The 26,097-nt window shown below is 39.9% G+C and overlaps 1 protein-coding gene and 1 long non-coding RNA gene across 8 annotated transcripts in view; both read left to right on the forward strand.

The window, feature by feature from the left end:
• NRXN3 (neurexin 3) overlaps positions 1 to 26,097 on the forward strand; it is a 1,671,444-nt gene that overhangs the window by 405,042 nt on the left and 1,240,305 nt on the right. The window lies entirely within an intron of this gene.
• LOC123386287 lies at positions 796 to 24,108 on the forward strand. Its single transcript, XR_006600089.1, has 3 exons — positions 796 to 4,388; positions 8,295 to 8,446; positions 22,591 to 24,108. It is a non-coding gene; the product is annotated as an uncharacterized LOC123386287 (long non-coding RNA).

Raw genomic sequence — 26,097 nt, forward strand, 5'->3', positions numbered from 1 at the left:
CTTTCCTCTGATCTGTTGATACAGTGGACAAGTGTAGTGGTCTGCTTCCTGGAGACAGTGGCTTTCCTAGAGTCAGAGTACATTTATGTGATGTAGATTTAGTAAGCCTTGTGATAGCCTCCCTCTGCCCTCCTGGCATGGTGGAAGAGATGTTGCTGAGAATATGGGGTTATATGGTAAGACAATAGGTTTAAGGAAAGAAAGAAAAAGTAGAATCACACACGAGATCTCCGTGTCTTTTTTTTTTCCTTTTCCTCCCCAGCTTGTTAGAGTTAGCCACACCACATAAACTCTCTGTGTATCTATGTATGTGAGCTTTGTGGTTTTATCTATTAGCAGGTGATGTCAGGGACTATAATCACCTGCATTAATGATTTATCGGGGTACAAGTAAACTCATAAAAGTGGTGGGGCTTTGGTTATAGTTAAGAGAAGAGCCATTCATGGGCCATTCAGATTGTTTTATTTATTAACCAATTAATAGAAGGACTTCTGTATGCAGACCTCAAGACTATATAGTGAAGGAGCTTCCAAAAGGATTTAGTTTGTCTGGGACCCACAAGAATCTATAAACTAATTTCTACAAGTGCCTAAGAGCAAATTGAAGTTTGTAGGTTCCTATAGGTTGAAGGTTTTTTTTTTTTTTAATCTTTATTTTTGAGAGAGAGAGAAAGATCTATCAAGCGCAATGGGGGAAGGGCAGAGAGAGGGGGAGAGACAGAATCTGAAGCAAGCTCCAGGCTCTGAGCTGTCAGTACAGAGCCTGACACGAGGCTTGAACTCATGAACTGAACCATGAGATCATGACCTGAGCGAAAGTCGGATGCTTAACTGACTGAGCCACCCAGGCACCCCCCTATAGTTTGAGTTTTAATAATCTGCCTTTTCTGGTCAATTCCATAGTCTGGCAGACCTTCTGAATGTACCTGATACTGCCTGGCTTTGTACTTTACAATGTAATTTTTTTTTCTCATTGAAGTTTTAAAATTTCTGTTGTTTGGCTTCTCAGATGAATTTTTATTTTTTTGCAGGAAGAATCTGGTTGATAGTTTTGAAGTATATTTAAATCAGTGCCAATTGCTTCTAAAGAAGTCCTTTGATATACAAATATCTTTGTGTCATTCTGACTGTTGGGCAGGCAAGGGCAGGTTTCCTGAGGGCTCAGAGTGCTGGGTGCCTTGGAGTTATATCTTTATCTCTGGACCATGCTAGTGGAAGAAAGATGTCAAGGGGTTGTTACTTCTCTTGGTAGATTTTTGTCCTTTTCGCCTTATAGAAGATTTATCCTTAAAGAATAACAACTTGGTCGATAACAAGGTAATTCTTCTCAAATTCCAAAATGCAAGACAATACAGGTAAATACCCGTATTTACTTCACATACACCTTATTTACTTCACAGAGCATATTGGTTTGCTAGGACAGTCATAACAAAATACCACAGGCTGGGTGACTTAAACAATAGAAATTCATTTTCTCACAGTTCTGGAACCTAGAAGTCTACAGTCACATGTCATCAGGCTTGGTTTCTTTTGAGGCCTTTGTTCTTGGCTTGTAGACGGCCTCCTTCTCACAGTGTCCTCACATGGCCCTTCCTCTGTGCACATCCCTGCTGTCTCTTTGTGCATCCAAAATTTACTTTTCTTGTAAGGACAAGAGTCATATTGGATTAGAGCCTACCCTAATGGCCTCGTTTTAGCTTAATCACCATTTTAAAAGCCCTAACTCCAAATTCAGTCACATTCTGAGGTACTGGGGATGAAAGCTTCAATATATGAATTTTGGAGGACACAATTCACAGGGTGACACAGGGTGAGATATCTCTTTAAGGGAGAAAAAGTAACAATTGATCTCGTGGTCTAAATCTCTGCATTCTAGAGACTCCAGAAGCTTACATTTGGGTGACATTGTAACACCTTAGACACAAGAAATTAATTTAGACTATAACAATCAAAAGATGAGCAAAAGGAATCAGGGCTCTGTAAACTTTTATCTTGTTCTCGTATTGCAGAGGAGAGTGCCTTAGCGTTACTAACAAACCGTGGAGGGAGAAAGGGAGTTGGGGGGTAGGATTCAAAAGAGCCAAAAGTGAAGGGGAAACTGTCATGTCAGCTGGAGAAAGAGAGGGAAGAAAAGAGAAGAAAAGAGAAGAAAGAAAGATGAGAGAGAGAGAAAAAAAGAGAGAAGGAGAGGAGAAAAATTAAGATAGAAGAAGTGGTGGGGGGAAGAAGAGGAGAGAGAAAAGGGAAAGGAAAAAGGAGTGATCAAAGGAGAAACAGAGAAAAGAAGAAATAGCCTGTATTTACAATGGGTTGAGAAAGAGAGTTCACGCACTTCGTTCTCTTAGAAGACTCACCTCCCTCAAAGAGGGTGAAAAGCGAGTAGATCGGATATACACACACAGGAGCAGAAAGTAAAGGATGGCCCTGGAGAGGAAGGGCTTGGGTGTTGAGGTTGGGTGTAGATAGCCGAGGACCATCCAACATTAATGAGCACAAATGTGTGCACAGGCTGAAAATCTCTCTCTAGGGATTCTGATGACTCAAGCTTTGTTGGTGCCATTGGAAACCATGAATGGAAAATAACTGACTCGCTCTCTGAGGCAATCTGGCTTATAGGCCTGAAGCTCTTACTTGCTGCCAGGCCATCCGTCTCCCCTGTGCCCCTGTGAGATATTCCTGAAACTGAACCACGTACAGTCTTCTTTGCCAAAGTGCTTGGCATTGGCGTTTCCCTTTCCCATAATTCTGAGCTGGGGATAGACTGGTTAATGTGAGCATGTCTCGTGGATGTGCAGTTTAGGGAGAACTGTGGAAAAGTGTGTCATGCCCACCTAGGGGCACACGCACAGAGGATATTTCCTCTCACTGCCCTCTGTGGGCATGACCATTTTCTTGAAGGCCTTTGCCCTTCTGGCTTTACGATATCTGAGCCTCTTCTTTGAACCTTAGTGATGAGCCTCAAGCTAAGCTATAGCTCTCCTCGGAAATAAATTTATTTTCCTCCCCTCCCCATGATAAACAAATTATGTTGACAGACAAATGCAGGATTAGGTGGGGAGATTTGTGAGGCAGTGGGATTCTGGAGGCTTGAGCAAGCAGATGTCAGGATTAGGTTGAGAGGGAAGGATTCAGGTGGGGCGGGAGGCTCCAGGGATAAATCCACGGTGGTAATGAGGCCACGACTGAGATGAGGCAGGGAGGTGAGGTAGAGGGAGAAGCAGGTTCAAGATGCCACAGAAGAGTTCTCTGTTCAGAGCTACCCTTGGATTTCCAAACTTTCAAATAAGGCTGCTTGGCTTCAGACAAGACATCTGGGTTACCAGAGCCTCCATTTTACCTTCTGTGCAGTGGGCATACTACTTACCCTACTTACCTCACAGGTTGGCTTTGAAAACACAATCATGTGGGAAGAATGTCTAAAGTGCCATTAAACATATTATTATTACTTTTTTTTTTTTTAATGTTGCTCTACCCATAAAGGGATTTCTTTTCTATAGCATCTGCTTTAGAGTATTTCTAGTGGTGGGGAGCTTACCAGCTTACCACTGCCTTTATGGGAGGTCATTTCTTTTACATTTATTTACAATTTTTAGGAAAAATTCTGTTAAGCCCAAATTTGCCTAATTAGTAATTGTAACAACAAGCTAACATTCATGTAGTGCACACTATGCTCTGCAGCTAGCCCATTCTAGGTACTATACGTATACATATATATGTAGGGGTGTGTGTGTGTGTGTGTGTTTAGGTTACATTTATTCTTTTCAGTAACCCTGTAAGGTGGGTCCTATGATTATTCCAGTTTTACATAGAAGAAAACTGAGGCATAGATAAGTTAAGAGACTTATCGCAGGTCACATGGCTGTCATTTTTACTCTTTGATCCATGGTTTTCTGTCCATAGTCAGCTCATAGTACTGGAAGACTTTATTTTGCCCTTTCTGTGTCCTCCCTTTGCCAGGCTTCCCTCCACTCTCCCTTGCTGTCTTCTGCATGTGCCTCCTCTCTTAAAGTGTTGTTCCCAAAACCCTCTAAGGGTTTTTTGACAGATACAGAGAAGAACTGCATTGCTGGGTCTCCTGGGGCTGGCTGCTGCTGTTCTCCTAGGAGCTTTGGGGAGGGGGCACTATACGGAAGAAAGAATGTTTTCAAGCCGGCACCACTGGAAAATGGATAGTATGTGCTGGTCCACTGGCCCCAGCTGCCGGATGATGGGGATTGGGATCAGCTGTGACCTAATTATGGTCTCATAAACCTGCATTGTGTCCTTCATTTTCCAGCTCATTGACCACCCAGAGGGGGAGGGAAAATGGATGGGATTCTGGTCAAGTCCTTCCTGCCACTACCATGTGGCCAAGGTCACAGGCCAATGATGTCCAGAGGGAGTTTAGGGGTAAGTTCTTTGTTGTCCTCTCTGAATGAAGCTGGCAGGAATGAGAAAGAAGAAAAGGAAGATTAGCAGACATTCAAACCTCACAAAAGCTCCTTGGATTAGAATGTCTTCTCACGTTCATTGTATAGACAGGAATTCCTTATCGGGCATTCTGTGATTGTCAGGGTTGCAAATTAATATGAGCTATGGCTCGTACAACTACATATATGTGAATATACATACACAAAACTGTCAATATCTGGTATATGTCATGTATCTGATGATTCTTTGGGAATAAAGACTGAGTCATAACTGTGCTAAGAAAGCAGTTTCATATTTCCATAGAGCCCCAACTCCTTACCCCAAATCAAACACAAACTCTGTATCACATAGGTGTGTGCTATTCAAACTGACTTCTTCTGTCTAAAGATAGTATCCATGAATCACTAAGTAGAGTCTATGGAATCTTCAGTTGGGAAGTGGTCTGATAAAATTTTCTCCTTTCTTTAAAAAAAAAATTACTAATTTCTCTCTCAAATCCTCCCATGGGAGCCCTAGCATTAGTAGGGTGTTATAGAAAGGATGTGGTATTTGGGACGACACAGGTGCTGGATTCAAATTCTGCCGCTGACACTTATTATTTGGTCCATGTTCACCCTGGGTAAGTTACTTATCTCTCCAAGCCTATTTCCTTATCAGTCAGATGTTATAAGTAATAATAATTTTGTGAGTTTGTTGTATATTTAGCATTAAATGAAATAATACACATGATATACATAATAGATGGTCTTTGACCTAGTAAAAGCTTAAGAAAAGAGAAACTCTTTCCACCTTCCATTTATCCAAGGTACAGAGTATGAGAGGGGTGCGTGGCTATACAGTGGGAAGATTTCTTAATACAGTGACCCAAAGATTTTTGGATTTTTTATACTGGTAACCAATTTAGGACTTCTAAGATTTTGTTAAACATTTTAAAAACTGCCATCTATTTCACATTATTTTATAAAAGAAAAGACATGCTAATATCCCTAAAGTGAAGAACTCTGCCTATCTCAAAGGAGTGTATGAACGTTAAATAAGATTATGCGTCCAAAGTACTTAATATGGTTCTCAGCATTTGATAAGCACTGAAAAGATGCTAGGAATTGTGTTTAGGTATATTAGTTTTAGTGTTGGTATATTATAAATATTATAAAAACCGGGTCCAAATTCCCTGACATGACATATTAATGGTCTTTTACACACAGATACACTATTCCTACCACCATCTTCCCCCAATATACACACCCCCATTCCAGACAGAGGTTCCCAGACATAAATGCCCATAGGAACTCGATGGATAATATCACTAAGTAACGTAGATAGTGGGTAAGAAGACTCTGGCATGGTGTCAATCTGTTGATTTAGACAGGGATTCAAGTTCTTAATAATAATAGAAGCCAACATTTATAATGGTGAAGACTATCATCTTTTATATATCCAAAAATATGTTTGTGTGTAGGCATAACTTTGCTAAGTATAAAATTTAGTTTAAGAAACCTGTATGGACTTGCTCATCTTAATGATTACATTCCAACCCTCTGATTCTGTCTTTACATATATCTGTGGCCCATTCTGTTTCTGCACAGAAAGTGTTTAGAGGGGAAATAGCCCCTCAGATGATGTTTCAGAACGAAAGGATAGCTAGAAAGTGACAGGAAACTGCTACACATGGTTGACCTTTATACATTTGCCGATATTCTTCAGGGGGATACTGTGCATTTGATATCCCGTCCCCACCTCCCAGCCGCTCCAAGCTTTTACAGACCATCTTCTGACAAACCTGATTGGTAATCAGGAGAAATTCCAAATGAATCTCATCTTTGGATTACCCTCTTTGGAGGAAAGCTTATATTCTTCCTCCTGGTGATAGGAATGGAGTCACCCTTATGTAGAGGATAACATATTGGAAGAGGAAACATTTGACACTTAGAGGTGAAATTGTTTTCACTATTGTCGTAAAACAGATTTTTAAAAATATTTCAAAACCCCCAAATTCCAGTACATTCCAGTTGGTGACAAAATAAATGCGAACAAAAACTAAAATCAAGCCAGGTTAATATGAAAACAAAACCTACTTAAGATTCAGATATGTTATCTCAGAATTTAAGGATACTGTCAGCATGGATTGAAATAAAAATGCTGAAATAACTTTTCAGCCTGTGGACGTGTCATTTCCTATATGTAAGATGCCTACTGAGGAAGTGAAAAGATAATACTGTTTTCTTTTGCTTATTCTCCTGAGAGATGGATTTCAGTGTTTGGGTCCCTTTGTTCTGGATATTTTGAAGAGACTGATGCCCAGAGAGTCACAGAGTCATTTAGCACAAGTGTGGAAATGTAGTTCCCGTCCACAGCAGAGATACTTTTCATTAAGCTGTATTTTTTGAGATATCATTGACATCACTGATTAAAACCAACTTTCAAGTTGCTGTTGCAATGTGAAAGACACTAAGCTTAGGTCACCAGGTAGATTTTTGGCAAGTGGTTTTCAGTCATTCTCTTTAATTCAATTGGAAGCAGGGTCAGAAGAAATGCTTAACTCCTAGTCACATAGAAAAACCCATATGTGGCCTGTTTGGCTGCTTGGTTAAAGATAGTGAGACCACACTGACTTGGAAGAAGACTTCCAGAGATTTTCTTTTTGTTTTATTTCTTTTCTTCAAACTTAATGATACAGGAGTAGGCAAAAAAAAATTGTGAGTCATCAGAATTGGGATTTCAGAGATGGATGGTTTAGCTGAAACCTTAGGTAAGGGTTGGATGGGGGTAGAAGGCAACAGATTATGTGGCTGTAGCCACTGAAAGAATATTTGCAGCCCCACAGGCTGACTCCTTGATCATTTAGATATACTTCTTTTCTCTGTCTAGAGCCAACCCAATAAAATATATGGTTCCTACCCTGAGATGCAGATAGAGATATCTCCAGGCTACCATATGTATTTATTATGAAGTGCATGAATAAATCACCACCCAAATCAAGCAAATGCATTGCTATTAAAAATTAACATAGACTTTTGTTGTCTGTCATCCCCATCATTTTCTCTTTAGTGAAATAACACACTGGAATACTACCTAATAGCCTGAGGTGCCTCTGAGGATGAGGTATATTTTACCAATTCTTTAACTGAATCAGATTGGCCTCTTTGTAGGGGGCCCAGCTCTTCCAAGTAGGTTGCTCTGAAGTAAAAGCAGGATGGATTGGTCCACAGAATATGGAATCATTTGCTTAGCAGGCTTCTTTTTAGAAGCTCAGGCACCCTTTCTGAGGAACCTGGCATTCCCTGAAAAAAAAATTTTCTTTTTTTTCCCCCTGAAGCCTCTTCTTCTTTGTCAAACACTGTGTGTGTGTGTGTGTGTGTGTGTGTGTGTTCAGGGAAAGTTGCATGTTGGTACACACGTGAGATGTCACTATAGCTTCTCTTGTCAATTTTCATCCCAACTACACTGGAATGAGTAAAAGTGACAACCTCTAGACACCCAGAAGGAACCTTCAGGTCCCAGAGAGTGGAGTACGTAATGGTGCCTAATTTTTACTTGTGAGGGAAAGAACTAAATGCTGAAATAAAAGATGATCTCTTGCTCTCCAAAGCAAGACACAGAGGGGCGCCTGGGTGGCTCAGTCAGTTGAGCGTCCGACTTCAGCTCATGTCATGATCTCACGGTCCATGAGTTCGAGCCCCGTGTCGGGCTTTGTGCTGACAGCGTGGAGCCTGGAGCCTGCTTCAGATTCTGTCTCCCTCTCTCCACCCCTTCCCTGCTCATGCTCTGTCTCTCTCTGTCTCTCAAAAATGAATAAATGTTAAAAAAAATTAAAAAAAAAAACAAAGCAAGACACAGAGATCTCAATAGCAATGATGAGTTGTTTCTACCTTTGTGTCCCAACAGAAAAAGGAGAAGAGACACCTACTATGTGTTGGACACCTACTATGTGTCATGCTTTACACCTATTATCTGGGATAATTTCATTGTGCAAGAAGCAAAGCTTCTGCCGTACTGTGACAAAAACTACAAATCTTAGAGCTTGCTTAGTGACACTGGTGAGTCTTCTTAGAAAATAAGTGAAAAAAACTCTTAATTTCTTACATTATGTAATAGAAACAAGCCCTGGATGGGAAATCTGCTGTTTTGATTTTTTTTTGGAAGAAGAGGCAGGCATGTAGTGCCTTGAGTTCTCACAACAAATCCCCACCCCTTACTGAAGATGAGAGTAGCCTGGATCCCTGATTAGAACCATTCCAATAGGCTGTTGGCCTCTTGTGGCCTACCCTATGAGCCTGGGCAGATTCTTCTTCCAAAGAAACTTATATGATTATAAATCAGCCATCATGGGGTAATTACACTTTCCACTGCATCCACCCATCCTAATTCTTTCCTCACTTCTGTGTTTTACTCCCATTATTCTCATTTAGTGATATAAAAGTCTTAACAAAGGTAGCACGTCGATTATAGGAGTTGTGAAGGCTTGAGCTTTCATTGAAGCAAATGGAAGGATGGGAAACTGATATAATTTGCACCAATGACTTGGATTGAGTCTCCAGGCATTGCTTAGGTATTTAATTTTTATTGTGATTTTTTAAATATTGTGGGGCAGAATGCCAAGACACCAACTATAGTATCCTCTTCATTATACATTATTAGTCAGAGGAAAGCCTACCTCCTCAGATCATAGTTGAAAGTGAGGGGGGAAAAAGTCAACAGGTTTTCATTAATACAAATACAATACAGATTTTTAAAATATTTATTTTAATTTGGGATTTTTCCCCCATGTGTTTTGGAGTTTTCACGTGAATTTTTTTTTTTAATTTAGAGGACCACTCCTCTAAGAAGAGAGAAGTTAAGTAGGTGATTTTCTTTTATTTTCCATCAAAAATATAAAATGTGTTTATTTATTCAATAAATATTTACCCAGTGTCTGCCATGTACCAGACACTGTTTTAGGGGTATGGAATATATCGATGGGCAAAAAGAGAAAAACTATCCTTTATTTTGTAAAGCTTATATTCTGGTAGAGGGAGACAAAGGAAGTTAAAAAATAAACACTACAAATAATTTACCTTCATAATATATTACATGGTGACGATCACTATAGAAAAAGACAAGGCAAATCAGCTTAAATGGATAGGAGTACTGGATAGGAGGAGAAGGAGACACCTATTTGATCTGAAGACGAAGGAGTTAAGCATGTAGATACATAGGGAAGGTAAAGGCAGCAGGTCTAGAGTGGAATGAAGAGGGAGAAGAGTTACCTACTGGGAACATGTTGGGTCTTTTTGGCCATTGAAGTTACTTGAGCATTTATTCAGTGTTGACATGGGGAGCCATTACAGAGGCTTGAGCAGATGACTAACATGAGTTCACTTGGGTTTTAAGATGCTTGCTTTGGTTCCTGTGTTTTTTTGTACCAAGAACATATTTCTTACTCTATGATTCCAGTTTTCTGTGTGGTATTATGTCATTATTTACTGTGAAACAGATGTCAACAACTATGGCACTGAATGAATGTCTGGCTGTTCATTCCTGATAAGGTGCTATAGCATCTAGATCCACTTAACATTCACTCTCAAGTTCCTTAGGTGCCCAGTTTTCATTGAAAAATGCAAGAGTGTATGGTGCCCAAGAAAAAGACAGCAGAAAAGGTAATACATTCCCCCCTGAACATGAGGTTTGATTACCTTTGTCATTATTTCCAGCCAACACAGCCACAAACATAATTAGTGGTTATCCAATTATGCAATCACATTGTCTGAGGCCTCATTATCCCTTAACTTATAAATTTGCCTTGCCATCTTTCTATGGCCCTCTTAAAGAATGTACCTACCCACCACCTACATAATGAAAGAAGCCACAAGCCCCAGCCTTGGAGGAACTGTATTGATTTGTAAGAGAGAAGCTATCACTTGCTGTTCTCACTAACCTGGAAATAGACACCACATTTGATCTGCCGCCCTGTTTACTGTTGTAGATCTACATAGTAAATCCATTCATCTGTCTGTCCATTCATCCATTTACCCATCTACCCATTCATCTATCTGCCTATCCATGTATCCATCCATCCATCCATCCATCCACCCACCCACCCATCCGTCTAATTTCTATTTATTGAGTGGCTATTTGCAAAGTGCCAGGTACCACACTGGAAGGCAATATATTTCATGATTAGATGCATGGACTATAGTCTCAAACTGCCTGGAATTGAATCCTGACCATTACTTTAGCTATAGGACCTTGGATGTTATATTATTTGAGCCTTAGTTTCCTCATCTGTGGGATGAGAACAATAATCAAACATAGATCATAGAGTTGTTATGAAGATCACAAAGTGAATTGGTCCAAGGCCTTTCTTTTTGTCCTAGAAGAATAGTTTCAGTAGTTTGAGTTTACATTCAGTCATCCCTCCTTTCCCTTTTTCATCAGTTAAGTCCTTCCCAGTTCATCCAGCAATCTGTCAAGGACCCAACACATGTTAAGCATTAAGGAGCGAATTGGAGTTTTATGAGAAATGGAAGTGTAGAACGATTCCTAGCACATACCACACTACTTGGCACATGCACAGTACCCAGTGTACCTTTCATGGAATAAATGTAAGTCCTTGTCCTTGAGGAGTGTTCAGTGTGTCTGAAGAAGGCCAATGTCAGGTGGGAGTGTCGCTGGGGCAGCCAGCCAAGGACAGAGGGCAAAGCAGGAACAATTGAGCACAGGCAGAGGGAAATGGTCCTCCAGCTGCTTTTGCCGGCCTGGAAATTTAAAACCCTTTCTTCCTGGGACTGGCTCTTTTGTTCTGTGGTTTGATTTCTGTCTTTGTGTCAGTGACTTGTCTGACATTTCTGGGACTCTGTTCTGATACACTGTCCAGGCAGGTGGGATCCCAGTGGGAAACTCTGTATGTCTCTGTGTATATTTCAGAAAGAGTTTAACCTTGGAAAAACAAGGCCAGTTTTTTTACTTTAGGGTATGTGTGATATTATCTCTATGTCATTCCTTCTCACACCTGGTTTGGGTAAGGGTAATAAATGTTTGGCTTATAGGACTTATACCTTTGCAAGATACAGTGATGGTGCTTACATTTAACTTTGCTGTGACCTGTCTTAGTGCAAAAGCATGGGAAAACCCCTGGAAAAATATTACATTTGAGAGGATAATCACAGTGGTAACCTCCATGCAGTTTGGAAGCAAAGGATTAAATATGGGGTTTTCTAGAGCTAGACTGCCTGAGTTCAAATCATGGCTCTATCTTTTACTGGTCATGTAACCTTGGGCAATGTTATTAACTTCTCTGTGCCTCATATTATTGCTATAAAGGGTTACAATAATTATAACCTACCTCTTTGAATACTTAAGAGGATTGAATGAGATGATATTTTTAAGGTACTTAAGTTCTAGGCTCATAATAAGTTATTCAATAAATGTTACCTATTATTTCTCTTTTTTCCTCCTCTACCTGCTCCTCATTTCTCCCCTTATTTTATTACTACCACTGTTACTATTTAAAACAATGTTATTATGAATATTTAATTAGATAATGTTTGTGAAGGTAGAGGGTTGCCTAGCATAGTGCATGGCACAGGCAGATTGTCAACAAATGTGAGTTTTCTTTCATATGGGCCTCTAAAGTCCATCCTTAAAGTCTCAGGGACTTTCTGGTCATTCTTCTTACACCTAATACAATATACTCACACTTCTGGTGCAAAGAAGAATCTCAATTCAACTGAAGAATGAGGCCTCTCTTGTCTTCCCACTGCTCCTTGTAAATACAACACAGGACAGATATGTGTTCATAATGCTTTACAGCTTTGTGTCAAATGAAGATTATAACAGTATGCATTAGTTATCTTTTGCAGTTTCACACATTATCACAAACTTACTAGCTTAAAACATCACACATTATTATGTCACAGCTTTTGAGAGTCAGGAATCTGGGCACAGCTTGACTGGATCCTTGGCTCAGGGTCTCTAAGGGGCTGCAATTAAAGTTTCAGTCAGGGCTGAGGTCTCAGCTGAAGGCTCGACTGGAGAAATACCCACTTCCCAGATCACATGGTTGTTGCCATAATTCTATTTCTGGACTGTTGTTGGACTGAAGGTCTGGACTGAAGGTTGGACTGAAGGTCTGGACTGAAGGTCTGGACTGAAGGTCTGGACTGAAGGTTGTTGGACTGAAGCTGGGTGTTAGCTGGGGGTTGTCCTCAGTTCCTTGCCTTGTGAGCTTCCCAACAATGGCAGCTTCCTTCCTCAAAGCTGGGGGGTGGGGTGCTGTGGGGTGCAGAGAGAGAGATGGAGAGAGACTGTTAACATGATAGGAGTTATGATCTTATATAAGGTAATTACAGAAATGACATCCCATTAACCTTGCCATCTTCTGTTAGAAGTAAATCACCAGTTCCACCTGCATTCAAAAGCAGGAGATTATACAGTGGTGAAAACACTAGGAGGTGGGGACCACTGGGACCAATCTTTTTCTGCATAGCATGCCTGCCTTCTTGGTTTTCTTTTAGATGCTTTATTTTTCTTAACTTTAGTGTGTGTGTGTGTGTGTGTGTGTGTGTGTGTGTGTGTGTGTTTTGTTTTATTTACCTTAATCCCCAGAATCCAGTTTATCAGAGCAGGTCTAAGAGGTAGAGTTGTGCTTCAATTTCTTCAGCAGGATTCTGGAAACTTTGTTTTCCAGAAACTTAAGAGTTTTGCTTCATTTTTTTCTTCTGTAAATAGAAACGTATCTTTCCGTTAATGAACATTGCGATTTCAGGGATGCTTTGTCTTCCTTCTGATTGATTGTCAGAGGGCAGTCACACCTAACAAAGAGAACATTTTAAGTTTCTTTTCCTCCTCAGCTTCTCTGTTACATGGTTAATGATCTGGAAGCAAGTACTTGGAGGTGCTAGGGGAGCTCCTATTTTAAGGAATACTTTGTAAAGAAAAGCTGCCTTCTAGGTGATAAAAGAGGATGGTTAGCCCCTAATTTGTCTGTTTAGTAAATCTGGATATTTAGACCTCCAGCTCCCCTCCCACACCCACCCAACATGTGGATGAGTGAAGAGAAAAGTACAGGATGGTACTAAGAGTGTCTGACTAGGAAAGGCTTGCTCTACCTTCCCTTAGGATTCAAAGGGAATACAAGCTACATAGGAACATGGTTGCAGGTTAATAGAGGTGCCAGGAAAGTCTCCCTTATCATGGTTTCCATTCACATGGGTGTAGTCATTGCTATTTAGACTGAAATAGGGAATCATTCACTCGTTTTATTTATTCAGCAATTTTTTTTGAGCATTTTATATGACCCAGCTATTGTGCTACGTGATGGGATTATAATAAGATATTCCCATCCCTCAAAGACTTACTTGCTTAAACACTATAATCCAAATCTTTATTCTGATTTTCATCTGCCATTAATGGGAGTAGGTAACTCTATTTTTCTCTTTCTTGGAAGCTAGAGAATATAGGTAAATGCAAATGATCAAATCCCTTTTATTGCCCTATTCCTAGTATATTCTCCCTTTCTTTTGGTTACTACATGCCATTTTCCATAAATAGTATATATTAATTATCTATGACCACATAACAAATTACCCTAAAACTTAGCAGCTGAAAACAGCATTTATTATTCCACAGTTTCGTGGGTTAGGAACACAGGCATGCCTTAGCTTGGTCCTCTGGCTCAGGGTTCCTCACAAGGCTGTAATCAAGGTGTTGACTGGGGCTGTAGTCAGCTTAAGAGTCAAATGGAGAAAGATCTGCTTCTAAGCTCAGTCATGTGGTTGTTGGCAGGATTTAGTTCCAAGGAGGTTGTTGGATTCAGGGCTTCAATTCCTCACTGGTTGTTGGCCAGAGGCTTCCCTCATTACCTTATCACAAGTACCTCTCTGTAGGACAGCTCATGACAAGGCAGCTTGCTTTATCTGAGAAAGAAAGTGAGAAGATCCAGAGAGTATGAACAAGACCAAAGTTACAGTCTTTTGTAATAAACTTGGAAGTCACGTTGATGGTGTTTTGGAGTGGTGGTGGGGGTCTAGAGCTGATGGCCAAGAAAGAATTCTTGAGATGTCTGTGGTACCAAAAGGTGATTTTATTGAAGCACAGGACAGGACCTATAGGCAGAAAGAGCTGCACTGGGGTTGTGATTGGTTAGAAACTATGGAGTTGGGGGAGGTAAAGCCAAAAGGGAGGCCTCCAAAGGGACTTTCATATGCTAAAGAGGACTCACAAGATACCTCAGGTCCTGCTATTGTCAAGCTAAGGTTGTTTTCCTTCCGGTAAGATATCAAGAAGGTAAGGAGTTCCTGGAGGAGTGTTTTACTCTGCCTATCTCAAGTATTTGTCAATGGGCTGCAGGTTATGAAGAAATTTAATTTTATTTACCATTTCTTTCTTGCCTTTGTTCCCCACATCACTATGGAGGGGAGGGTGATATTGGGGCTCCAGGAAACTGAGTCTATAGGTTTCCAGAGATTAGGCTTTTGATAAGATTGTCTTTTTCTTGTAATTTGCTAAGACATTTGTAGACTGATGGAGACTCCTGTCCTATATGACTGTGATCTCGAACAGTTAACTATTGTTTTTTTTTCTTTTTCCTTTCCTTTGTTCTTGGGTAGCCTGAGGAATGTCACACATATCCCACCTTGGGGGGGTGGGGGTGTTAGCTTGTTCTTTGTCCTCAGCTTGCTTTATGTTCCCTCATCAATGTCCCATGGCTTTTGTTGTATTTTATTCATTAAAAGCAATTCACTAGATGTAAAAAAGTGGAGAAGATTACATTTGGGCATGAATACCAGGAGGCAAGGATCATGGGAGCCATTTTAGAAGTTGTCTCCCATTGGCAGTTGATATGAAGGTAGTTGATATGAAGAAGTGTAAGACATAATGAATTACCCCTGAGCTACCCATTACCCATTCATAGCTGTCAGTCTGTTTCATACTTTCTGTGATCCCAACACAGGGAGAAAGAGAGATATACAGATAGACATGGGGTTGGGGGTGATATCCTACTTATTTTTTATCCTATTATTTTTTAAATAAAAATTATCAAATATTAAATCTGGAAAGGTCATTAGAGGGCCTTATACAATTCAAGAAACTGTGGCCTAGGGTTCCTTTGTGTAGCCTCTCCTCCCAGGATTCCTAATACCTGCCAAGCCAAGACTGAACACTGGCCCTCCAAAGAGATGCACAAAGGCCCAGAGACATTGTCCCAAAGATGTCCTCCTTCTTCTTCCAGTCCCTGTTAGGACCTCATGTGAGATCATGTGACCAGCATTTCCAATCTACTTCTCCAGGTAGAGAAACATCTGCCACATTGAAAAACTACTAAGGAGCCTTATCACCTGCCTGCTACCTGTCTAGCAATGCATTCATTACATATGTTGATTCTGCCTTATGCCTAGAAAAGAAAGCATGTTAAGGGGAAATATTAGTTTATGTAATTAACATATCTGCTGCACTTTGGTCCATAAATTTTCTCACTCATCTACGGGCCATCTGCCTTCTGGGAAACAGTGGATTTGAGGCTATATACTGAGACTGCTGGGTAGTAAGGCTGCAGGTCTGCTTACTGAACACAGTCTTGTAGTCTATGAATACTCTTTTCTGTATTTGAATAGCAATAATTGGAAAATGCATAAGGGCTTGATCAAATAATTTTATGTTTGTTATTTTCCTTTTTTTCCCCTCCAACAGTAGTCTGCCCATCAAAAATGTCATCTTTTACTTTCTGTCTGCAAACTAACTGGACCCAGTTGTGCTTTAGCTACCCTGATAAGAAATTTGCTTCTTAGGACAGATGTAAGAAATGGTACCCAATGGTTAAACTCCCTTACCTTTCTATTTGTTTTGAAATGCTGTTAGAAATCTTGAACTACTCAAACAGAGAAGAGGAGGTAGAGAGTAAATGGCTAGAGGATGGTTGAGGAAGGGAGCGGCAGTGTTTGCCTGTTCTCAAGAACTCTCTTCCATGGCCTAATGCCATGAGTTTGTGTCCAGGGTGAATTTTGATAATTTAAAGACTATGTCTTTTTGAGGAAGCTTTATTTTTGCATCAGATAATATCTAAGGATAAATAATGTACTAAAGAATCTGTAGTTACTTGAGAAGGGAACAGTGTCATTTTATTTTATATTAAATGTCACTGACAGAAGTGTGAGGATAGGTAAATGTCTACTGGTAACTTATTAGCTCTTACCTGACTTAATGACAATATTTGCAATCTGTTTATTTAGTTAACTGTAGGTCTTGGCATATCAGCATAATAATACCTTTAGGCAAAATATTATTGAGTGTTTTTTTACCTTTAGGTTATTTTTAAAAATCCATTCTTGTACACAATAAAATAAAACAAGGCTTGGTTGGTAACAGGATGGTGAGGTTTGTGAATAGCACAGGAAGCCAGATGTAAATTAAAGAGGCCATGGAAGAAAAGGCCAGGAAAGCAGCAGACAATAGAAGAGTATCCAAGAAGCCAGGCAATCCTTACAGGGAGCCCAGGAGAAAACAGATGATTGGTTTCAGGATGTCTGACAGGGATCTACAATATGGGCTGGGATTTTGATCTTTGTATAGGACCAGTGTGTATAGGATCTTTGTAGAGGATCTTCAGGCAGGACTGAAGCAACAACTTGGGGTCAGGGCAGAACAGGGAAGAATGGTAAAATTTGAGGTACAAGGGCTTGGTCAGGTCAGGACCACAAGCAGAACAGATTCAGGATTAAGGCTTTTGGGTCTTGAACTTCTTTTATTCATTCTTTCTGACCAGAGACAGAGCTGGTCCTAGGGCCTGGGACAGGGTTAAGCCCAAAGGTGGGTTTTATGTAACACGAAACAAAAGGAGGAGCAATATGTTAGAGTCACCATATGTCCTGTTTTCTTTAGGACAGACCCACATTATATCTGCTATTCCAGGGTACTAATGAATAATATTCCCCTTTTACTTAAAGTGACTGGTTTGGAAGACAAATTACACAGTGATCCTGATAGTTTCCCAAAATAATTTTGCAGAAATGTTATCCAGAAGCTGCAAAAGCCGAGATCTCTGGTCACATGAGTATGGAAAACCTAGAATTAACCAGAGTTCTTTAAGAAGATTCTTTACTATAGAACTTCTCACTGCCTTTATATGTCAATGTGTAGTATGAATCCCCAAGAGGGGGACAGTATTCTTAATTTCCAATCCTAAATTGATCTATTGGTATACTTTGGTCCCCCTGAGACTATAGTTCTGTGGGACACACTTTGGGGAACTCTGGTTAATTGAATACGGTGTCTTAGAGGAAGGTGGATCATCACTCTTTGTGTACCAGGGTGCTCAGCAAAGTCAGCAGCCATTAGTTAAATAAATAATTACTTGAGAGAACAAATGCAGCCTCTGCCAGAGTTTTCCAATTTGCTAGTTATTGACTGATGTTGGCAGTGTTGTATGTGTTATATGTGACTTGCTGGAGTAAGAGTCTGAAGAATGACTAGGTCTCAAGGTCTGTGGCAAATCCATTTACTAGTTAGGACATAGAAAGGAAGATGATTTTCTTTGTTTAGTCTTTCATTGCATGGTGTCCTTGAAGGAGAGGTTAATGAGGAAATAATAGGTCAGCAGGTGTGCGTGTACGTGTGTGTATCTATGTGGTGGGGCGGGGAGGAAGCCTCAGAAAAAATGTATTTTTAACCAGCATGCCAGGTAATTCTGATAAGGGTGGCCCTGAAACCATTTGTTGAGAAACATTTTCTTGGGGTTCTGATGAGGGACTCTTTTGGTGACAAAATACCACAATAATTCTTTCTTTGATTGAATGAGTCCTCTGATACAGTGGCCTGTGTTCTGATATTTGCCGAGTTCCCATTTTGTGCCATTGCCTATGCTATATGCTCTCTTGCATGCATGTACTTAACATTCACTATGCTAAATAATCCTTAATAAACCTGAAATTTATTATCTCCATTTTACAAAAGATGTTTAAAGATGAACTTTTAGGTGGGCCTGTTGTACTCATATTAGCCCATCCTTTTTCAAGCCCCAAGAGAAGGTCCTGGCTCTTAGACCCACCCCTCAACAACTCCCTAGGGCATGGACCCTGGAGCCAACATCCCATTCGAGTGTTTGTCCTGAGGCTATACAGAACTCAGTTGGAGCTTTAACAAGCACATGACTGGACTGTTCTTTTACCACAAACAAGATCATGTGCTGACACATTTTATCTGCCTGGTAGAATGAGTCAATATCAAACAAGCTAATCCAGGGAGAATGATGAAGTACTGATTCTCCTAGGCCTTATCATAAGTAGGTAGACCAAAGTCAAGGCATAGAAAAAGTTTTCTTAAGATGTAGTTGAGGAGAGAATAGAGCCAGAAAAGGAGAAAAAGACTTCCTTTGTTTTCTTCATGGAATTACAAAATGAGACAAGTAGCATGAACAGCTTCTTGCTTTTCTCTGGGCCAAAGAATGATTTTTCCTTTTAATGGTTTTGAAAGACTCAAGCTCCTTCTGGTTCTGTCTCTGGCTCTCTCTGCCCCTCTCCTGCTCTTACACTGTCTCTCTCTGTCAAAATAAATAAACATTAAAAAATTTTTTTGAAAATCACATGTCCATGGAAACTTAGAACATGCAGTGAATGAGGACTCCCTGCTGGGTGAGGTCTGTGAAGACCTGAAGAGAACAAGCCTCTTCTAAAAGGGATTGCCTTTTTTAGGATCAGTGAATGGATTGCCTACAAAAAAGATGGCTATAGTTTTGCCAGAAGCTTCAATTTTTTTTAAATTTAAATTTTAAAAAAGTTTAATGTTAATTTTTTTTGAGAGAGAGAGAGAGACAGAGTGCAAGCAGGGGAGGGGCAGAGAGAAAGGGAGACATAGAATCTGAAGCAGGCTCCAGGCTCTGAGCTGTCTGCACAGAGCCTGATGTGGGGCTTGAACTCAAGAATCGTGAGATCACGAGCTGAGCTGAAGTTGGACGCTTAACTGCCACTCAGGCACCCCAGAAATTTCTTTTTCTTTTTTTTTAAGGAAAGTTGAAAATCCATATTTTTATTTGTTTTCCTGATTTTTTAAAATTTGCATTTAATTTAAATGTTTAAAGCATTCTATTAGCCAAAATAAAACAAGCAAACTTCCACTTGGTGACCTCTGTTTTATTGCTACATGAGGGAGAACTCACATCACCAAAAGTAAGAGAACCCTTCATACTGGGTGTCCACAGTGTTTTAGACATTTTATAAGTCACCTCATAAAGTTCTTAAAATAACCCTGTGTTTAGAAATCGTCATGTCCCTCTTATAGATGAAAGTGAGGTGCAGAGAAGTTAAATGATTTTGCCAAGTTCACACAGCCTGCAAGTGGCAAATACAGGTCTGAATTTGGGTTTGTTTGCCTGGAAAGAGCCACAGATTTGGTGCTGGCATGTCTCCTCTCCTCTGGGAGGAAGTGTCCTTCTCTGTGTTATTTATATCACTGTTAGTGGTTACTGTTTGGGATCTAAGGCCATGCCAAACCTGATCTCCAAAAGGTAGACCCACTGGTATATGAAGCAGATGCTGGACTGGCTCTTTTTTGATTAGAACAAACTACAAGCTAGTAATTGATCACAATTTTTCTGGGGTTGTCTAGCTTAGATTTATTCCATTTTGTAAAGTCACCCTTCTATGTCATCAAAGTCCATATGTATAGTCTACATTTTCTAGATTCCACATTACCTGGATATTTCACGTGAAACTCATCTTCCTGAATTGTAACCAAAGTGTGGCTATTAGTCTCAAATTGGAATTATGTATGTGGTGGCAGTGGTGGTGAAATCTATCCACTGATATGCCAGTTATCTTGCAAATTAAACTGCCATTCATTTTATATTGGAAAATTTGTGACATTTCTTGAGACACTTTGAATCTCTCTGAGTTGTTACAAACCAGAGAGAGGCGTCAAAGCTGTAATCTGTGCCTGCCACTCATTTTTGAATAGATTATGAACTCTTAGAGGATTAGACTTGTGTCTATATAGTTCTCTTTATACAGAGATGAAGGCTTTCACAGCATTATCTATAATTGGGTGTTTAATAAATGCTTTTTGATGAGGATAATGGTATGGAAATAAAACTCTTGAAATCCAGAGTCTGCCTGGATTTCTTGCCTCATTAGGGAAGAAGAGATGAATGTGAATGCTTGGGTAAATATGAATGTAGATCTCATTCGGGAAAGCACACACTCTCTGTGCTTGAAATTCTGGGAGAGAAAAACTTGAAGGGTGTAACTAAGACAGAAATTCTGCGGATTGACACTAATACCAGTATTTACCGATCATCTCTAACAAGGCAGACTCCATTTGGAATCTGGCGATGCATCTTATAGGCCTCAGATTGCTTGACAAATCACACCAAGGTTTACTCAAAGTCACTGCCATTATGGTGTGCAATCACAGGCACACCAGTGCCCAACAGGGGTGAAGGCAGAGGTTAATGGCTTTCTTTATATTTGCATTATACTTGATCTCTGGCTTTCATGGTCAGATGGGTTTTTATAAACTCTTCCCATCTAGCTTTCTGAAGTGTTTTCAGGTTGTCTATTTTAGGGCTGTTTTACAGCTGCCTTTTCATACATCTGCTTTGTATGCTAGACAATAAGGAAAGAGAATCCAAGATATGAGCTATTGATACTACCATGCACACTAAGGTAAATATTAAGTCTTTTGTTGAGCTTTCCAAAGGCCGAAGTGCATTTCCTTTTTTATCTAAAATGTTTAAAGTGTAGCCAATTCTAACCAGCTGCTTTAATGTATCAAGAGGGTCTTGTAAGTTTTCTTCTTTGCCACCATGGTGAATTCTTTAGGCAAACTGAGTTTGAGCTTTCAAAACAGTGTGAATATACTTAATGCCACTGAAGTGTATACTTAAAATGGTAAATTTTATGTTTTGTGTATTTTACCGTATTAAGAAAATTTTTAAGCATTGAATCAACCATCGAGTTTGTCAGACTGATCTGTAGGGCATGGGCAATATTTGCAGGCAGTACTGTAAATGTGTGGTTAGAGAATATTGCGTTATAACACTCAAATGAGAGAAATACCATATTATTTTCCTTTCCCTAAATCAAATTAAATGTAGCTTTGAGCTCCCATCTATTGGAAGGGTGTGTGATCAAATCAATCACATTATGTTTGAGAGAATACATTTCTTAGGATTCTTAAAAAATTTGGGTGAGACTTTCATGAAATCAGGAAACAGGAGTGGAGGGTTATGTCCTTCCCATAGGCCCCTTTGTAATTATTTCTGTTTGCTACATGATGCAACTCTCCAGTTTGATCTTTCACTATCAAGCTCATAGACTTGGTTGCAGAGAGGCTCTTCATAATGGCCCTCTCTACCCACCACAAACCTGGCCAGAGAGATACTTTCTTTCTTTTCCAGGCTGAAGTGTTGGTTCCATAGGAGCCTCAATACTCCCTTTCATCTTGGACATTACTTCAAAGGGAACATGGATTTCTGTTATTCACAGAAACTCCCAAGTTCCTATCCCTTTTCTCACCTCAGAAAAGCTCATGCCTTTTGGCCGGGCTCTCTGGTTCCTTATACCCCAGCACTCAATCAGCCTTCAGTGAGGACAATTGAATTCTGGGTACCTGAAAACTTTGGCTTTTCTACCCTAAGACACAGGAGTTGTTGGTGATCTTGAAAATAAAGGATCTAAGACTCAGAATGGGATGCCTGGGACCTTCTTAACATGGGGAGGTAAAAATGCTTCTCCATCTTTTGAATGTCCAAGGCAGCTAGAACAAGGAGCGATTATTCCACTAGTTTTATCTTTTGTTTTGTTTTTATTTTTGCTATGCAAGCACGAGCATTAGTAACATAATAGTTGCAAGTGTGGCTTTAGAGACAGAGAGCTATTGGACACTAGAGATTGCTATTACTCCAGGAGACTGGAAAGAAGTCACTTTGAGTTGGGGAGTCAGAGAAAATTACATGGAAGATGTAACATTTGAGCTGGGTTATTTTGGATAACATAGAGGTAGAAGATACTGTAACCTAAAGAATAGTGCTATAAAAGCTCAAAGAGTTTGGGGTGGAATAATCAAGTTTACAAGATAGTACAGGAATGTGGACCCTTTTCTCTAGGAAATAATTTTGAGAGGAAGTTGGGGACAATCTTTCCTGGAATGTTTTATGCATGCCAGTGATTTCATTCATCCAACAGATGTTTATTGTGTACCTACTATATTCCAGGCACTGTTCTAGGCCCCAAGGATTCAGCAATGAAGAGGACAGGAAAGGTTCTTTCCTTCATGCTGATTATACACTAAATGTGGAGACAAGCAATGAAAAATAAGAAGATACATGCATATGGTAATGCCACATAGTAGTAGAGCTATGAAAATTTAAAGCAAGGAAATGTGATAAAATGTGACTGGAAAGATTAAACAACACTTTAGGGAGGGAAGCCAGAGATGGACACTTAGAGTAGGTGATGCTATTTAAGCTGAAATTTGAATGAAAAGCAGGAGGCATTCATATTAATGATTAGAACAAAGGCTCTAAGGTGGGAATGAGCTTCATAGGGTCAAGGAGAAGCACATAGGCCGGTAGGTTGGTGCATGAAGGAAATGGGATGGGAGATCAGACTACCCTGTAGGTTATTTGGAAATATTAAATTAAATCAATTAAACCAATTAAGTCAGAATCTCTGAGATGGGGTCCAGTCCACAGTATATACTAACACCTCTCGAAGTGATTCTAATGAGTAGCAAAGGTTGAGAAGCACTGTATCAGAGAGAAGAACCAAAAGAAGAAGAGTTTCTTTTTGAGCAGGTAGAAGATGTTGAAGGAATGGGATGGAGTAGGAGTGATGTGAAGATTGTAATCCTGCAGGAGTATCCTGGGGTTGGATGGATTATTGTCCTTGACCTGGTGGTCAATGGAGTCCAGAGTGGCCTGTTCCAAGGGCAAGGTCCCTAGGTTCTTTAGTTAGTGTCCTTTGCCTGTTTGCTGAAATGGTTTGTGTCAATTATGGCAGAAGTCAAAGAGTTAAGTTTTAGTTTACTTATTTTCTGCAGTTCACAGAGATCCAACCCTCTGAGCTAGAGATAAGGCAGATGGTCCTGAGCTGGAAAAAACTTGCCCAGATAACCTCTCCTTCTTGAAGAGGATTTAAACTGAGGATTTAAAAATCAGTTTAAATAATAATGGCCTATAACATAGTTCTACATGCAGAAATTTTTTTTCTATGAAAACTAGATGTTGCCTTAAATCAGTCTGTATAAAAAAGTGGGGGGATTCGCTAACAGGAGTAGAAGCTGAAGATCCTATAAAGGAAAAAGACTGGCTTCAGTTACAGATGGGGTGTGAGATGGATGGAAAGCTGCCACCATGGCTGGAGAGGATGAGATTCATACAAGACAGAGCTCAAAAGAGGAGGCTCTTGAGCTTAGAGACAATTTGAGACACGAAAATGATTGTGTGTGATTAGAAGGAATAGAATAAGAAAAGATATACACAATATAGATGGAGATCTCATCTCTTTAAAATCCTGAATAAGAACATCAAGTGAGGTAGCATAGCTAATAACCAGGGCTCTAGACTCCAAATTGAATGAATTCTTTAAACACTTTAACCCTCAGTTTCCTCACTTATAAAATGGGAATAATAGTACCTAAGTCATCAGTCACTGTGAAAATTAATGATAAAATGCATGTAAAAGGTGTGGCACAATGCCTGGCACTTAGTAAGAGCCTTTAAATATCAGCTTTCAGGGGCGCCTGGGTGGCTCAGTCGGTTAGGCATCCGACTTCGGCTCAGGTCATGATCTCACGGTCCGTGGGTTCGAGCCCCACGTCGGGCTCTGTGCTGACAGCTCAGAGCCTGGAGCCTGTTTCAGATTCTGTGTCTCCCTCTTTCTCTGACCCTCCCCTGTTCATGCTCTCTCTCTCTCTCTGTCTCAAAAATAAACGTTAAAAAAAAATTTTTTTTTAAATATCAGCTTTCATTGCAGTGTTCCTTAACATCGTCAAAATTGCTGTTATAATTAAGATTGCCTCAGTCACAAAAGCATGTCATGTTAGGGGCGCCTGGGTGGCGCAGTCGGTTAAGCGTCCGACTTCAGCCAGGTCACGATCTCGCGGTCTGTGAGTTCGAGCCCCGCGTTGGGCTCTGGGCTGATGGCTCGGAGCCTGGAGCCTGTTTCCGATTCTGTGTCTCCCTCTCTCTCTGCCCCTTGCCCGTTCACGCTCTGTCTCTCTCTGTCCCAAAAATAAATAAACGTTGAAAAAAAAAATTAAAAAAAAACCAAAACCATGTCATGTTCACCAACAGCCAAGGATTCTAGATAAAAGTAAGGAGGCCAATATGGAGCTAAGTTAATATATGAAGAAGGTGCAGCCTAGGGAATACAGGCAATGGTATTGTAGTAGCATTGCGGTGACAAATGATAGGTATACTTGTACGCATAGCATAATGTATAGAGTTGTCGAATCACTATGTTGTACCCTTGAAACTAATCTAACATTTTGTGTCAGCTAAACTGCAATGTTAAAAAATGCGAAGAAGCCAAAGCTATAGAGCTCATGTATTAGAAGGGAATCGGAATTTGACTAAATTCATAGTCAATAATTTTTGTCCAGTGTCTTCCATGGGCCACCCATTTGCTTCACTCTAATATACTTTATTCCTCTTAATAATATGGAACAGAGGAAAAGGAGCAAGTCTGGGCAGAGCTCCAGGAGAGAGATTGGCTGTGAAGGATATAGATGACAAATGTTGGGCAGGGCGATCTCTAAGAAAAGTTTTAGATCATCCATGGCTTAGTTTACCAATCTGGAAGCAGATGCAAAAGTTAGATTGCCAGTCTTGAAGACCAGGAAATCTGGTTTTAAAGACAATGATTACATTGTTAAGTAGTGATGGATTCAAGAGTTTTAACCCTTTTGCTTGGGTGTCAACGGGAAGCACCAAGGTCAGGATCTACATTTATAGTGTGGACTTCTGGATCTGTGTCCCTGGAGGGAAAGTTGATATGTGAGCTGGTGTGGAGGATTTGGGGAGAACCTGTATGAAAAGTAACAATGAAAACCAAAAAAACAAAAACAAAAACAGTTGAGTTCTCTGGGTGAGTAAGGTAGAATATTGGAGAGAATGTTGCTGAAATTTAAGAAATAACTAGTCTGTGAATCATGAGAGGAATTAGCAAAGAATCAAAAAAATCTTATCATTAACATTATATATAATTATAATAAACTGGGAATTAGGAAGGCTGCATGCTAGGCTCTCTTACATGCAAGTAACTGGAAGAATCTAGCCCTCAGTTTCTTCAGTCTGAAAAATAAGGACATTGAATTAGGTGATGGATAATGCATCTTTTTGTTTAAAGTACTGTTATTCTATGGAGTACAGAGAAGCTGATGATTTGGGCTCAGTGGTATACAAGCTTAAGGCAGCAATTGAGAAAGTATTTTACCTTCTTAGGTTTTCATGCCATATCCAGCTTTGTTTTATTTGAATGTATTTTAGGATTTCTTTCTCTTGGGATGAATGGAAATAGACATTGTAGAAATGTATACATCAATGTGCATTTATTGGGGGTGCAGCCAATGGCCTCACAGATAGAAAGTGAAAAGAGGTCGTAGGCTGTTTAAAAAGTTGATTGAAGTAATGCTGGGTTATGAGTCATAGTGACCAGACTCTTATGAAGACATCACATTAACAAGTTCTGTCCTAACTCTGCATTTGCCTAGTATATAT

The sequence above is a fragment of the Felis catus genome, chromosome B3, assembly GCF_018350175.1.
Source record: "Felis catus isolate Fca126 chromosome B3, F.catus_Fca126_mat1.0, whole genome shotgun sequence".
In the NCBI taxonomy this organism is placed as follows: domain Eukaryota; kingdom Metazoa; phylum Chordata; class Mammalia; order Carnivora; family Felidae; genus Felis; species Felis catus.